Genomic DNA, 16012 nt, shown 5'->3' with positions numbered 1-16012 from the left:
ACACTAGGAGAGCTATCACTGGCTTCTCCCAATATAAGGGAGAAGATTTCCATGAGACTTGGGATAGGCTGTAGGGCTTACTTAGATCATGTCCACACCACGGTGTCCCGAAATGGTAGCTCGTTCAGTGTTTCTATGATGGCCTAACCGAGTCCAATAGAAATATGGTAGATGCATCTTGTGGGGGAACTTTCATGTTAAAAAGCGAAGATGAAGCATGGTCTATGTTTGAAAATTTGAATAACAATTCTCTTCAGCAGGTTTCCACCAGACGAAGGGCACCAGCACCTAAAGCACTCAAGACAAAGAATTTGTATGAAGCAGGCTATAACCCAAACATGGCCAACCAAGTGGTTAAGGCTATCACCAAGAAGCTAGATCAAGTTTTGATGACTGTTGGTTTTACTTCTAATACTGCCCACATGCACACACCACATGAATCTTTCTCAATTTGTTCAAGTCCTATGCATCATGTAAATGGCTGCCCTCTTGCTGGAAATTTTATTGATATTGCTAATGAGCAGGTTAATGTAGCTTTCTCCAGATTGGGTAATGATCCATATTCCAATGCTTACAACCCCGGATGGAGAAATCATCCAAATTTCTCATGGAAGAACTCAAATTCGGGCAACCCAGCCCCAGGGCCACAAAATCAAGCTCAATCCAATAGGCAGCCTTACCAACCTCATTCACTTACCGGCCTCCACAACAACAATACCAGGCCGCACCACCTCCCTCAGATTCTAATTTTGAGGATCGGAAGCTAAAAATGATGAGTGAGCTGGCGGGCGAGATAAAGCAGACGGTGAAATCTCAAGAGGAGATAGTTAACTCACATTCCTAATCCATTGCCAAGCTGGAAGCTCAAGTCGGACAACATACCAACACCCTCAACAAAAGGGACGAAGGAAAGCTTCCAAGTCAGCTAGTGGTAAATCCTAAGGGGCACTACATGGTAGATAAGGGCACTTCATACCATCAGCAAGTTCAAGCCATCACCACCCTGGGAAATGGAATAGTAATTGACAATCATGTGGAGGAGAAGAAGGATGAGCACACGAAGGTTGCACATAATCTGTAGAATGATAAATGCAAGCAAGTAAGCAATGAGGCTTCGTCATCAGCAGCTCCCACTCTAGAGATTCCATATGAGCCACGGGCCCCCTTCCCAGAACGTCTCAAGGCACCTTCCCACTTTGGGAAACAAGGAGAGAAAATACAAGGAATGATGGAGATGTTCAAACAGGTAAAAATCAATCTTCCCCTTCTTGATGCCGTCGCACAAGTGCTTGCCTATGCCAAGTTCCTTAAAGACTTGTGTTCTCAAAAGAGGAAGACCAGAAATAACATCTCCAAGAAAGTCCTTATGACTGAGCAAGTGAGTTCCCTGATTAAGCACAACACTCCTCAGAAGTTCAAGGACCCCGGGGCTCCTACAATTTCATGCATCATCGGACAAAGGGAAATTGATAAGGCACTCCTAGATCTAGGAGCTGGTGTGAATTTACTTTCATATTCAGTATATCAGCAGCTCAGCCTAGGGGAGCTGAAGCCCACCACAGTGATTTTGCAACTAGCTGATCGGTCTATTAAGAAGCCTGGAGGGATTGTAGAAGATGTGATCATCCAGGTGGATAAATTTTCTTCCCATTCGACTTTATAGTGCTTGACACTGAGCCTATGCCCAATCCTAATAGGCTGGTCCCTGTCATCCTTGGGCGTCCTTTCTTAGCCACAGCTAATGCATGCATCAATTGCCGAACTAGAGTCATGGAGATCTCATTTGGCAATATGAAGGTTAGGTTGAATATCTTTACTGCATTTTAGCATGCTCCTGATCAAAATGAGTGTTTCTTTCTGGACAACATTGAAGAATATGTAGAAGATTCACTACCTAATCTCCTGACCAAGGATCCAGTGGAAGCCTGCTTGATTCACTTCAACTTTGAAGAGTTCAACACCGACCACTACATCAAAGAGGTCCATGATTTGCTAGAAATAGCTGGAAGTGTAGATTTCCATCCATGGAGAGTAGTAAAGGAGCCCCTACCTGTGACATCGAGCACTCCTCCTGTTCCTTCTCTACTATCTCCACCGAAGCTTGAGTTGAAGCCCCTACCAGCAAAGCTCAAGTATGGATTTCTGGGATCTAACAACACTTTGCTGGTCATCATTGCTTCCGACCTTCAAAAGGACAAAGAGGACAATCTGCTAGCAATGTTAAAGGAGCATAAAGAGGCCATTGGATGGGCCATGGCAGATTTGAAAGGCATCGACCCCTCTATCTGTATGCATTGGATCCACTTGGAAGAAGATGCTCGACCTTCCCGTGAGGCACAGTGCAGGCTGAATCCCAACATGAAAGAGGTAGTGATGAAAAAGGTAATCAAGTTACTTGATGCAGGCATCATCTACCCTATCTTAGATAGCAAATGGGTGAGCCCCACTCAAGTGGTTCCAAAGAAATTCGGCATCACTGTCGTTCAGAACTCAGTTGGAGAGTTGGACCCACAGCACACAACCACTGGATGACGTGTTTGCATCGACTACCGAAAGCTCAATTTCCATACCTGGAAGGATCACTTCCTGCTCCCATTGATCAAATTTTGGAGCGTCTTGCTGGCCAAAGCTTCTATTGCTTCCTAGACGGCTATTCCGGGTATAATCAAGTAGCAGTTGATCCCCAAGACCAAGAGAAGACGACATTCACATGTCCATTCGGCACCTTTGCTTACCGACGCATGCCCTTCGGCTTATGCAATGCACCTGCCACATTCCAGAGATGCATGATGTCTATCTTCTCCGACATGGTGGAAAATTTTTTGGAGGTATCTATGGATGACTTTTCTTTTTTTGGATCTTCTTTTGATAAATGTCTCCATATTCTTTCACTTGTGTTTCAACGTTGCAAAGAAACTAACCTGATCTTAAGCTAGGAGAAGAGCCACTCATGGTGCAGGAAGGTATAGTTTTGGGCCATATAGTGTCCAAAAGAGGTATTGAGGTGGACCGGGCCAAAGTTGAGCTAATTGAAAATTTACCGCCACCCACTTCAGTGAAGCAGATCTGTTCTTTCCTAGGGCATGCCGGCTTCTATCGCCGCTTCATCAAGGACTTCAGTAAAATTTCAAGGCCCTTGTGTAACTTGCTTACTAAGGACACCCCTTTTCAATTTGATGAAGCCTGTCAAGAGGCATTCCAAAAGCTCTGGTCTCTATTATCTTCTGCCCCCACCATGCAGCCTCTTGACTGGTCTTAGCCCTTTGAAATCATGTGTGATGCATCCGACTATGCTGTGGGTGCAGTATTGGGACATTGGGTAGGCAAGCTCCCTCATGTCATCTATTATGCTAGCAAGACTCTAGTGGATGCTCAAGTCAAGTACACAACCACCGAGAAAGAATTGCTAGCTGTGGTCTTTGCTTTGGATAAATTCCGCTCATATCTTCTGGTATCAAAGGTTATCATTTTTTCTGATCATGCTGCTCTACGACATTTGCTGGCCAAGAAGGAAACATAGCCACGATTGATCCACTGGATACTACTTCTGCAACAATTTGATATTGAGATTCGGGACAAGAAGGGCACTGAGAATGTTGTTGCCGACCATCTGTCACGAATTTTGTTTGAGACACCCTTGCCGGTTCTTGTTCATGACTCTTTCCCAGATGAGCAACTATTTGAAATCACTCCGAGAAATCTGCCGTGGTATGCCGATATTGTCAATTATCTAACTTCAGGACAGATTCCTTCTTATTGGTCTAAGCAAGATAAGGACCGCTTCTTCAAGCAAGTTCAATTCTATTTTTGGGAAGATCCAGAGTTGTTCAAGTATTGTGCTGATCAGATCATCCGACGCTGTGTCCCTGAGAGTGAATTTTCTAGTATTCTCACATTCTGTCATTTTCTAGCTTGTGGAGGACATTTCAGTGCCAAGAAGACAGCTGCCATGGTTCTACAATGCGGATTCACATGGCCCACCTTGTTCAAAGATGCCTATGAATTTTGCCGAGCTTATGAGAGATGTCAACGCTTAGGAGCTATGTCTCGGAGGGACATGATGCCATTGAGCCCCATCCTCATTGTCATGATTTTCGATGTCTGGGGTATCGACTTCATGGGACCCTTCCCACTGTCTTGTGGATATGAGTACATTTTGGTAGGAGTGGATTATGTCTCTAAATAGGTAGAAGCCATTGCCACCAAGACCAATGATCATAAGGTTGTGGTGAAGTTCCTCCAAGCCAACATTTTCAGCAGATTTGGTACTCCTCGGGCCATCATCAGTGATGGAGGCAGACACTTTTGCAACCGATTTTTCAAAACCTTGCTTCTCAAGTACTCCGTCACACATAAGGTAGCAACTCCTTACCATCCTCAAACAAGTGGCCCAGTGGAAGTTTTTAACCGAGAGATTAAGCATATTCTGGAGAAGACGGTCAGGCCAAGCAGCAAGGATTGGTCCTTGCGCCTCAATGATGCATTATGGGCCTACCACATAGCTTACAAAACACCAATTGGGATGTCTCCTTCTAGACTGGTATATGGCAAGGCATGTCACCCCCTGTGGAATTAGAACACAAGGCTCTGTGGGCAATTAAGCAGTTCAATTTCGACATGCAAGCAGCCGGCCCCCACCAGAAACTTCAGTTGACAAAGTTGAAAGAGTTGCGACAAAATGCATATGATAGTGCTCGCCTTTATAAGGAGCGGACTAAGGCTTTTCATGACCAACATATCCTACCCAAGACATTTGTGCCAGACCAGCAAGTATGGCTTTTCAATTCCAAACTTTGGCTTTTCCCTGGGAAGCTCCGCTCCAAATGGGACGGTCCTTTCATAGTCACCTCGGTGTCGTCCCATGGCGCCATCGAATTGTGGGACCCAAAGGATGGCACTCTGCTCAAGGTCAACAGTCAAAGGTTGAAGCCTTACACCCAGCACTTCGAGCCAGGAACAGACATGGAATCTGTCAATTTGACGGATCCCGTCTATATTTTTTAATTGAAATACTGTCACCCTGGGCTCGAGCGCACCCACTGTGCACTCGATCCCAGAACACGGGCCTACACTCGAGCCCACCCCTAGTGGGATCAAGCGCAGCAGCTCAACACCTACACACACTTGCACGAATGTGCTCGAGCGTACCTTCAGGAGTGCTCGAGCGTACCCCCGCCCATCCATTCACCCCTCTGTGCAAGTGCGATCGAGCGCACGCTAGTGCCCGCTCAAGCGCACTCGTTCAGAGGTCTCATGTGACCTTTTTAGGTCACAGGCCCCTTTTCTTTCCCCCATTTCTTCCCCTGCACTGTAACCCCACTTCTCCCACCACCGTGCCACTCCACCCGTAGATCACCACCGCCCACCCCAAACCACTGTCCACCACCACCACTCCTCTCCCCCACGGTTGCCTCGCCACCTCACGGTCACCGCGCCACCACTCCAACCCTCTTCTCTCCCCCTTTTCTTCTTCTCTTTTCCTTTTTTTTTTTTTTTCCCCATCCCCACCGTGCCATTTTCCCCAATTTTTTTGTGAAAAAAGCAGTCCGTGGGTGCTTCTCCACACACAAAATGCTCCTGTGTTGGTTTCTTTCATTTTGCAGGGGGTTTGGTAGCAAATAAAGGAGGTTCTACATCACTGCATTTTTAGGGTGCCCACCAGGTGTTCGACAAAAAGCCTCAACGAAGCAACAGCATGCTTCAAGCCCATGCCTCCACCTCCCGGTCTTCCCCTGCTCGGGATACCACCCCCGTAGCCCCCGCCTATCCTTCACAATGCCGTGGGAAGAAATGGAAGCTCATCTTGGAGACGTCTTTTGCCATTGACACAGTTTTCAAAAGCCTCCAAGCAACCAAGTGGGTCGTCAAAGAATGCAAACGCCGCGGCCTCACAGCACTTTTCCAGCAAGTCAGCCCCGTTGCTTACGAAGGCCTGGTCCGAGAATTTTATCATCATCTCACATTCGACTGTACTCGGCCAGGCATCCTCTCTTCATCTGTGGCGGGCATTGACATTGAGCTGACCACCGACGACATTGCTGCTACTTTGCAATGTTCTCATGAGTGCCCTTCGAATATTTTGGCTCGAGATGGCTCCCTTCGATACTCAGACCTACCGTCCGATCTTACACTGCAGCATATTGTGGATGACATCTGCCACGACCGTTATACCGATGATCTCCGCAACTGTACAAGCAAGGTCCTGTTGCCTTCCCTACTTTTGTTCGTGGACTTCATTTTGCAGCGGAATATGTGTCCATTTGGACACAAAACTCAACGGCGCGGTCCCTTCTTAGCGGCACTATATGCTTTTCAGAGAGGCTTTTGGATTTCCATCCCTCAGCTCATTTAAGATCAGATACACAAGTTTTGGGACAAGGCGATTGTGCCCTGCACTCAGGGTTCGTCTTCATGGGGACTTCCCTTCCCTTCTCTCCTCACCCACACCCGCGGATGGGCCTATTTCTACTCACCCTCAGTTTGGACTGATCTAGTGGAACCAGAGTTGTTCCCACATGCCGAGATGACGTCGGGAGCCTACAGCAGCTGAGGTCGTTAGGGAGGCTGATGCCCCTATGCACAATGATCCACCCGCAGCTGGGCCAGCACAGAGAGAGAGGGAGCGGCGGAGACTGTTACTATGAGCATGTCACAATATGAGTCCCACCACAAAGAACTGTAGGAGCTCCGATCTGAGCTTGCTACCCAGAAGGCGGAGGACAGGCGCCTGGCAGATGAAAGATTTGAAGCCCAGCAAGCACTGTTGCGCACTATTTTAGCACGGTTGCCACCTGATTTCAGGGGCATCTTCTTTTGCGCCGCAGTGACAGGTCAGGTACTCCTATCCCTTGCATTGCTTTATTATTTTTTACCACACACTGAGGACATTGTGTATTTTAAGTTGGGGGGTGTGAGCATACATGTTAGTTCTGAGCATGCAATTAATTTGCCTGTTGTGATTTGAAATTCATTGATGGGCTTAATATGACAAACACATGATCACTTGATTAAGGAATTCAAATTGTGTTACTTTCATTGGCAGCATGAGATATTACTTGTTTTAATTTGATTTCCACAAGCATACTAGCATGTAGTCTGTGGGGCATCTAGAATCAGTGATGTCTGGTTTTAATATTTGGAATGTAGTTGGGTAACTTATAGGGAAAATGACCTTGGCATAAATTCTTTAATATATATATATATATATATATATATATATATATATATATATATATATATATATATATTAAAGAATTTATGCCAAGGTCATTTTCCAATATATATATATATATATATATATATATATATATATATATATATATATATATATATATATATCATTTTGAGCTTTTCACCAAGTAACCGGACCTCTTGCCTCATTAAGCAGTGAGTGTTCGCGTCAAAAAGTGAGAAGTTTGGTTTGATCGATAATAAAAAAAAATATTTAGCTTAGCTACGTATCCTTTTATACTCGAGTTAGTAAGTCCTTAGAGGTGTCTTTACACCTATTGCGCTAAAACCGTCTGGTTTGGGAGTCATTGGCTTAACGCTCGATACATGGGTCAATCAGAAAGCTTGAGGGGGCTAAGTGTTTTTTTTAAAAAAAAACAAACAAACAAACAAAAAAAAAAAAAAAAAGGGGAGAATTTTTGCCTTGGTTGTTTTATCCAATGGGGAGTCTAATGAATTTTGAGTATTGATCCATGCATGATTGAGATGAGTTTTGAAATCCCATGACTATGTGTTGAGTTCACATACACTAGTTGAATCCTGTAATATCTCATAATTGCCATGATTGAAGCTAATTTGTAATTTCCTGAAATTGTGAAGATAGTGTTTGTTCTATTAAGCCTACTAATGAATGAGAACCATGATGGTCATGATATTGCATTCTTGAGAACTACATGGTTGAAAAATGTTTGTGGGTATCATCCAAGGAAAACCCTCACGAGACTTCACTCGTCCTCTAGGGAACTCCAAGGGGTTTAAAAGGCTTGTTGCATAAAATGCAACTGTACATCCCACGAAAGATGGATTTATCTTTTTATTTTTAACTTTATTTTCTGTTTTGAATTGCTAAGGGACTAGCAATATGTAAGTTAAGGGGTGTGATAAGCGCCGAATGTTGCACATTCAAGCCCCTTCATTTACATATGTTAATTCCTTAGCATTGTTATTTGTTTGATTTTGTTTTGTTTTTTGAGTGCACTTACGATCGAGCGTCTGCGGCCAAGGATCGAGCGCATGCCTGGGCTCGTGCGCACAACAGCTAAGCACGAGAGCACAAAACTTCGGATCGAGCGCACACGGGCTTGTGGTGCGCGGCAGCAATCCTTTTCCAGCGTGGATTTGGCTTTCACCTCCGGCTTTCTTAGGGTTTCTAGGGTTTTTAGGGTTCTCCTAATCCCTATAAATAGGGCTCTAAACATTGTAAACAGACACACCGCTTTCTAGAGTTAAAATTTCAGTAAATTGTCTGTGGAGCTTAGAACATCATGAGCGGCTATACCAATTATGAGGTATTAATGTAACCCTTTCCAAGCATATTGGTTTGATTGTATTTAATTTTTAGCTTTTCAATTTATGCATGTTGATTGTATAACCCTGAGGATTGTTACATTTGATTTTTGTTCTTCTTATAAATGCAATTGTTCTTTTATTCCAATTCAATATTAGTAAAATTCTTATCTTGTCTTAGAAATTATTTTACTATTATTGATGATAAGTGCCAAATATTGCATATTTGGACCCCTTTATTTACATTAGTTAATCCTTTAGCTGTGTCGTTTTTTAATATTTTGTGTTAGTTTTGTGTTTTTAGTATTTTGTAGGTCATTGAAGAAAAACTACAGCTTTAAAGGGAAAAATGCAAAGTTTGGAAAAAAGAATACTTTGAGAAGACCTAGATTGTGTGGTTAAGTCTAACCAAATACAAGAAAATGTTAAATCAGATTAAAGTTCAGATTGGATAAGATTTCGGATCGGATTCAAATTCAGATTCTGCACACGTCTTAGTATTTTGACTATAACTCTCCGGTCAAATATCGGATTGAAGTGATTCAAACGGTATTAGAAAGCTAGCTCAAAATTGTTGTGAAATAGGATTTTCGTAATTCGGACGGTTTCTATGCCAAAATCACCTCACAATTAAAGGACACAAATCTGGACGAATCCTATTCGGATTTCAGACTTCTATTTTGACTGGGAGACAGACCTCCGAATTATCTAGGTTTACTTGGGCTTCTAGGACTTCCCTAAGCCTATAAATAAACTTCTTTGCATTCAAGAAAAGGGGACACAATTTCAGAGAGCAAAATTCTTTTGTTTAGTTTTTCTTTAGTTTTAGGTTTAGATTTTATTTTTATGTGGAGCTAAATTCCCAACTAAGGTTGGGGATGAAGCCTCATTGATGAAGAATGACATCACTTTTATGTAAGTCTTTATTTATCCAATTTTATTGAGTGTTATATTTCAATTGTTTTACTTCTAATCAATGTGTGGAGTGATTCTTGGATATCTCTTGTGATTCAAGGATACATGTGATGATTTAAGATAATTTCATATGATTGCTTGGTTTTTAACTCATAAAAATTGGATATCCCTTGTGATTTGTTTTACAGATACATCTGGTGTTTCAATTGAATTTGGATTCCTTTTGTGATTTGGGCAATGAATGGATACATGGGATGGTTTTGATTAATTCTTTGAAGCATAGTAAAACATACTTAAGATTTAAATTGTGAAAACTTCGGATAAATATTGATGAACATTGAGTATGTTGTTATGATTCTGTGAGTGTGGATTCCTAAACCTTAGTCTTTACCTTTTGTTTTATTTTATTTAGTTTATGTTTATCCTTTAATTTTCAAAATTCAAAAATCAAAACCCTTTTGGAACTAGATTAGAATTTAATTAGTTTAGATATAAATTGCTCTTTCAAAAATACAATTCTCTGTGGGATCGACCTCGCACTTGCAATCCATTAAACTACAATTGATTCGAACTTGCGAGTTAAATAAATTTGCACAACAATTGAACTCAAATCGTTCTTATTTTCTGTGACTATAAGAATAATGGTTATACAATGGTTCTTAATTGGCATGCAATCAATAGGGTTAGATAAACCATACCTAGAAAAGACGGATCGTGCTACGCCCTAGTTTAGTTAATTTAGGTAGACGATCCGTGCTAACCAAAGATGGTTATGCTATTCCGTTGATTGTATGAAATTATTTTCATGTGTTTTCTTGTTTAAATTATAACATGCAAAGAATGAATTGCTAGAATTAAATATGGTTAACCATTGATGTGCGGATAGTGGTGAAATCAATACCCTACTCTTTCTCTCTCTCTCTCTCTCTCTCTCTCATATATTTACTCTCTTTATTTTCATGCACTTTGAAATTACACAAACAAATTAGTCTCTTTCGAATTAAGTTAATTTCAATCTTTCGAATTTTGATAATTAAACCCCTGCAATCCTTGAGGTTCGACACCCTCAATATAGCCCTATCCTACGGGATTCGTTTTATTGCGAGTGGTAATTTTATAATTGATATTTTTGGTCACAAAAATACCACATCAGGACCTATTTGAACCCCCAGTTGGAACCAACAACAACCATTAAAAAGAGATTCAAGCAACCAATGCACTGTCGTAGTTTGATATAGGGAATGTAGGAAAGAGAGAAACTAACACAATTTTGGTTAGAAAAGTCTCCAGAATAAGATATAAACGCCACAGAGCTAGGAGACAGCAACCCACAAAATGTACAAGCTGCAAAAGGCAAACAAAGGTGCAAAGGAAAATAAAAATACATGGAAAAAAAAAAGCAGTAAAAAAGCACATTGAGCAACAGCTTGAACAAAGAACGGGGGAGATAGCGACCGGCTAGTGGTAGTAGCTTGGAGGACACGCATTAGCGGGTAAATTTTAGGAACGGTTTTCACCTTCTTATATGTCTTTTCATTTCATTATATATATATTAGGCGTCTTTAAGTTTTCTAAACCCTAAGGGACACCTAATGTTAGGGGTGAACACCAATTTTAGATACATTGTAAAATTAATCTACTCATCTTTGTGTAAATTAAATAGTCACACTAGCACCTAAAAATAAACTCACAATGCAAAAAATTAATAAAGCAACCTACAAGCAAGACACCAAGATTTTTACATGGAAAACCCTCCAATGCGAAGGGAAAAACCACGAGACCTAGTTCAGTTAAATCTTCCACTATCAATGATAATATGTTTACATTGTCCTTCCTAGAGAAATATCTAGAGGTTATCACCACATCCAGAATACATGCATTCTTAGATTAAACATAAATTCATCACTATAAAAGTGGATTCCAACAAGAGCAAAGAAAGATCTCACCAAGTGGATATGAGCAACCACGCAACTAGAGAGGAATTCCAATTATCGACATCTGTAAATACGTAGCTTTCGTTGTTAGGAACAATATACTAAAATTTCATCAAGATTGGACCACAAACGATTCTCCAATCTCTAACGAATGTGGTTAGTCGAAAACCCTTTTTCTTTTTTCTTTTCTCTCTCTCTCTTTTTCTTCTTATATATTTTTTCTTTCTTTTGTTGCCCTTTTAAAAGACACATCGTGTCGCTGCGTGTGCCTTCTAAAAGGCCCTATGGGTTGGTCCCCACATGGGAGGGACCACCCAACAAATCTCCCCCTCCCGACTATGTGGGGGGCTCCACCAAGCTCACCAAGTTGCCACAAGTTTCAAGCTTTTGCATAGGTAACTATTTTTTCATCATATCTGACCCATTCTCAATAGTATGGATTTTCTCAATCTGTAACCACTTCTCATCCAATGCATCACGAATCCAATGATATTTAACATCAATATGTTTCGATCTTGAATGGAAAGTTGAATTTCGACTAAGATGGATAGCACTCTCACTGTTACACTAAAGCACATACCTCTTTTGTTATAGACCTAATTCTTGTAAGAAATTTTTCATCCATAATAATTCTTTGGCTGCTTCTATGATGGCAATGTACTATGCCTCTGTTGTAAACAAAGCAACACATTTCTACAATTTAAATTGCCATGACACTGCTCCCCCTAAATAAGTAATCAGGTACCCTGAACTAGATTTTATATAATCAATATCCCTCGCAATATATGCATATGTTAACCCATCAAGCACCTACTTACCACTGCCGAAGCGCAAACATATACTCGAAGTACCTCTAAGATACCTGAAAATCCATTTCACAGCTGCCCAATGTTCTTTGCCAAGATTAGAAATGAACCAATTGACAACTCCAACAACATGAGCAATATCAGGCCTTGTACACGTCATAGCGTACATTAAGCTATCCACGGCTGATGCATAAGGCACTTTATTCATTTCATCATTTTCTTTCTCACTCGTATGACTTTGCTTTGAACTCAACTTCAAATGACATACAAGTGTAGAGCTCACATGTTTTTCCTTGCTCATGTTGAATCTATCCAAACCCTTCTCGATATAACTCTCTTGTAATAGCTACAATTTTGCATTTTTCCTATCACAAGAGATCTTCATGCCATGAATCTACTTTGCTTTGCTCTTGTTGAATCTATCCAATACCTTCTCGATACAACTCTCTTGTAATAGCTACAATTTTGCATTTTTACTATCATGAGCAATCTTAATACCAAGAATCTGCTTTATGCGTCCCAAGTACTTCATAGCAAAGGACTTACTCATCTATTTCTTCAGTTTGTCAATTTTATTAGTGTCACGACCAACAATCAACATCTCATCCATGTATATCATGAGAATAATAAATTCTCTGTTAGTTCTTGTGTTGGCTTAATTCAGTTCCAAAATGCAGAGGTTACTGTCCATGGGTTCAAACATTAATATATAATGTTCCGAATAAAATCTCAACTGTTCATAATGTAGATTTATGTATCATGAACGTCCCTTCAAAATTTTAGCTTAATCGGACCACAAACACCTATCAATCGGAGCTATTGATCAAGGCTGGACAGCATTTCCAAAATTCTACTTTCTCCCCACTGCAGGCCATGTCCGGAAACGGTGCTAGGCTATCCAAACAGGCTTTTCAGCAAGCATATTTTTGCTCTGCAAGGCCCTGTCTGGACAGCCAACTAACCTGTCTGGACACCTCGTACTTATTATGCCCAAAAACGTGTTTTTCGTGGGCCTAGGTCTAGGATTTGATGTACTGATATATATATACATCATTATAGAAGAAAGAGGCACGAATTTTCGCACCTAGAGAGTTCGTCGGAGGTTGTGCTAAGAGAGATCAATGTGGTGAGCGTTAAATTGAATCTCTTAGAGTTTTAGTTATTCCTTTGATAAATCTACGGTTGAGAAAAATATCAGAAGAGTCCGGTAAAGGAGAATCATGTTGAAGAAGAGTGTGAGTAAGGAGACGAGTTGTAGGCTTGTCAATCTCACACAGCCAAGGTCTTGCAAAGGGTTGTAAGTGTTCTTAGTGTCTGTAATCTCTGGATAATCTTTTAATAATGATTTACTCGGTTTGGCTGCCCTGGAGAGATTTTACTTTTATATTGGTTTTTAAAAGGTTTCTTCTTCGTAACCAAAATATCTGTGTCTGCCTCTTTATTGCTTTATATATTTTGGGTGATTAAATTTTTTATTGCTTCATAGTATTAATCCCGCATAAATTGTGATAAACAAGTATTTGGAGTTGGCATAGCGTTTTTCAATTGGTATCAGAGCGGGTTCACTTTGTTTGGCTTAAATTCCTGTGTGAAATCCTTGACTCCTTTTTACTATGAATACATCTCAGTCTGACTCTTTTAGTTTTGATGATCTTAACGATGTGTACAAGATTATATCGGATGAGTATAGTCAACTGTCCTAAAAATACAAAAAGATTTGTAAAAATTTTTAAACTGTAGAACAGGAAAAAGAATCCTTGATGAACAAATTGTCTGAATCACATGCCTTAATTGATTGTTTAAATTCTGAGATGTCTATGCTTGTTGAAAAGAATATATCACTTGAGAATGATTTGAAAGTTTCTAAAGAACTCTCACAAAAATCCTCTAGTGATAATCCTTTTTCTGTGTTGATAACAAGCATAGTATAATTGTTAATAATGTTGGTAGCTCTACTTCACACGCTTCTAAATCTAAAAGAAAGACCTTGTTTGTTAAGCCTTTGAATGTTAAAGAAGTCAAGGCTAATATAGTCTATTTGGAAAAGGACAAAACTTCATGTTTGAGTAATTGTGTGGAATCTAAATCCAAGACTTCTTCTAAGAAACAAAATCTAGTTAAGTTTGTTCCTACATGCCACAATTGTGGGATTATTGGCCACATCAGACCAAACTGTTTTCATTTTAAATCCCAAAGACTTTGGAAAAACCCGATTGCCCCTAAGAAAGAAAAATGTGATATAGAGTCTTGTTTACTTAGATCAAAGTCTAAATATATCCCTCCTCATAAAAGACAACATTTTCAAAGGTTTGTTCCCACCTGTCATCATTGTGGCAAAGTTGGTCATATTTGACCAAATTGTTTTAAATTGAAACCCCATATGTGTCATAAATGTTATCATCCTTCCTAAATAACATTTACCCATTGAGGGGGAGTGGTAGTGATCTCACCTTAATTTAGGTGAGTCAATAACATGCCTAGGATTAGTTGTTTTGCTTGTTTTTGAAAGTCCTAGAGCATGTTGTTTTTCATTGCTTCACATTTTTTTTTGTTTTTGCTTTCTAGTTTATGCATTACAATTTTTTTTTTTTTGTTACACTTTTTGTGTGAAGTATACATGTTTGTTTTAAAATTCTTGTTGTGAGGCATATTCATAAAGGACTTTTCAAGAAATTCATATGTTATGATCTTTGAAAGGCTTATAAATGAGATGTTGTGTGCGGACCACCAAGATTTTTGTATACTTGCTAATCAAGTGTTCATGAATGTGTAATGTCTTGTGAAGACCTAGAACTAGTTATTAAACCAAATCATTATTTTGCAGTAGGACCTATAAGATGTGATGAAAGTTTAAAGCTAAAGAACATTCATGTATTGCATGTTGTAATCTCAATTCAAACGTGTTGTTTTTCTTTGCTACTCTTCTTTGTGGTTTATTTGTGTTAATAAATTTTTGAGAAAGGAATTGGTGTTGCAAAGATGTTTGAAATGTTAAGATGGGTATATACTTTAAATGCTTTTTAATTGCTTAATTGGAAATCCTCTTAATTTATGTACCTATGAAATACACTTATCATGCTTGAGTTGATTATCTTTTTAGTGAACTATCATTGATCCATTCAAGTATGTGTTATTGTGGTACATTTCATTTATGATAGCTCTATGCACTTAAGCTTCAAGAAGGAATGTCAATCCATGACAAATTTGTTATGTTGGACAAACCATATGCATAAGATGGATTTTTTTCTTTTTTTTGGGTTAAAATTGACCAAATGCCAATTGAACCTAAAACCTATAAATTTCAGTTCAAACCCTTATGTCTTGTACTTTAATTTTTATAAAAGACATGTTCTCAAAGAGAAAATCTAAAGTGAAATGTGCAAAATGCCAAAATATTGCAAAAATGAAATTTTCACTGTGTCAATTTTTTGTGCTTGACTCATCCATAATTAAAATTCTAGATGTAGTTTTGAGCCTTGTGATAAGACTAAGGGGGAGAATATTGGATGAGGGTGACTAGGCCCTAGTAAGGTTTGACTTCTAACCTAACAAGATATGAATTTCTTTCATATGGTTTCGAAGTTTTAATGTGCCTTCTTTGTCAATATATGTTTTGTCCATTGCTTGACTCTTGACTGTAGCTTATCACACACAACACATATAGCATAAATAGTGATGGTACATAATTGCATGACATGAGTTGCTACAATGATTTTGTTTATTCATCTTTTGATACTCTTGCATGCTTTGAGTATTTTTTTTGGCACATTCAACAAGAGTTTCTCCTAATCTGCTATTTTTGATCATTTATTGGATATACTCTTTTTATGAATACTCTTG

At 39.7% G+C, this 16012-nt stretch overlaps 1 non-coding gene across 1 annotated transcript; it reads right to left on the bottom strand.

Annotated features, from left to right (window-relative positions):
- Positions 1-106, bottom strand: LOC148583709 (small nucleolar RNA R71). Its single transcript, XR_015909178.1, has one exon. It is a non-coding gene; the product is annotated as a small nucleolar RNA R71 (small nucleolar RNA).
- Between the last annotated feature and the right edge of the window lie 15906 nt (positions 107-16012).

The sequence above is a fragment of the Corylus avellana genome, chromosome 9, assembly GCF_965113065.1.
Source record: "Corylus avellana chromosome 9, dhCorAvel1.hap1.2, whole genome shotgun sequence".
Lineage (NCBI taxonomy): Eukaryota > Viridiplantae > Streptophyta > Magnoliopsida > Fagales > Betulaceae > Corylus > Corylus avellana.
This window is presented reverse-complemented; position numbering and strand designations above follow the sequence as displayed.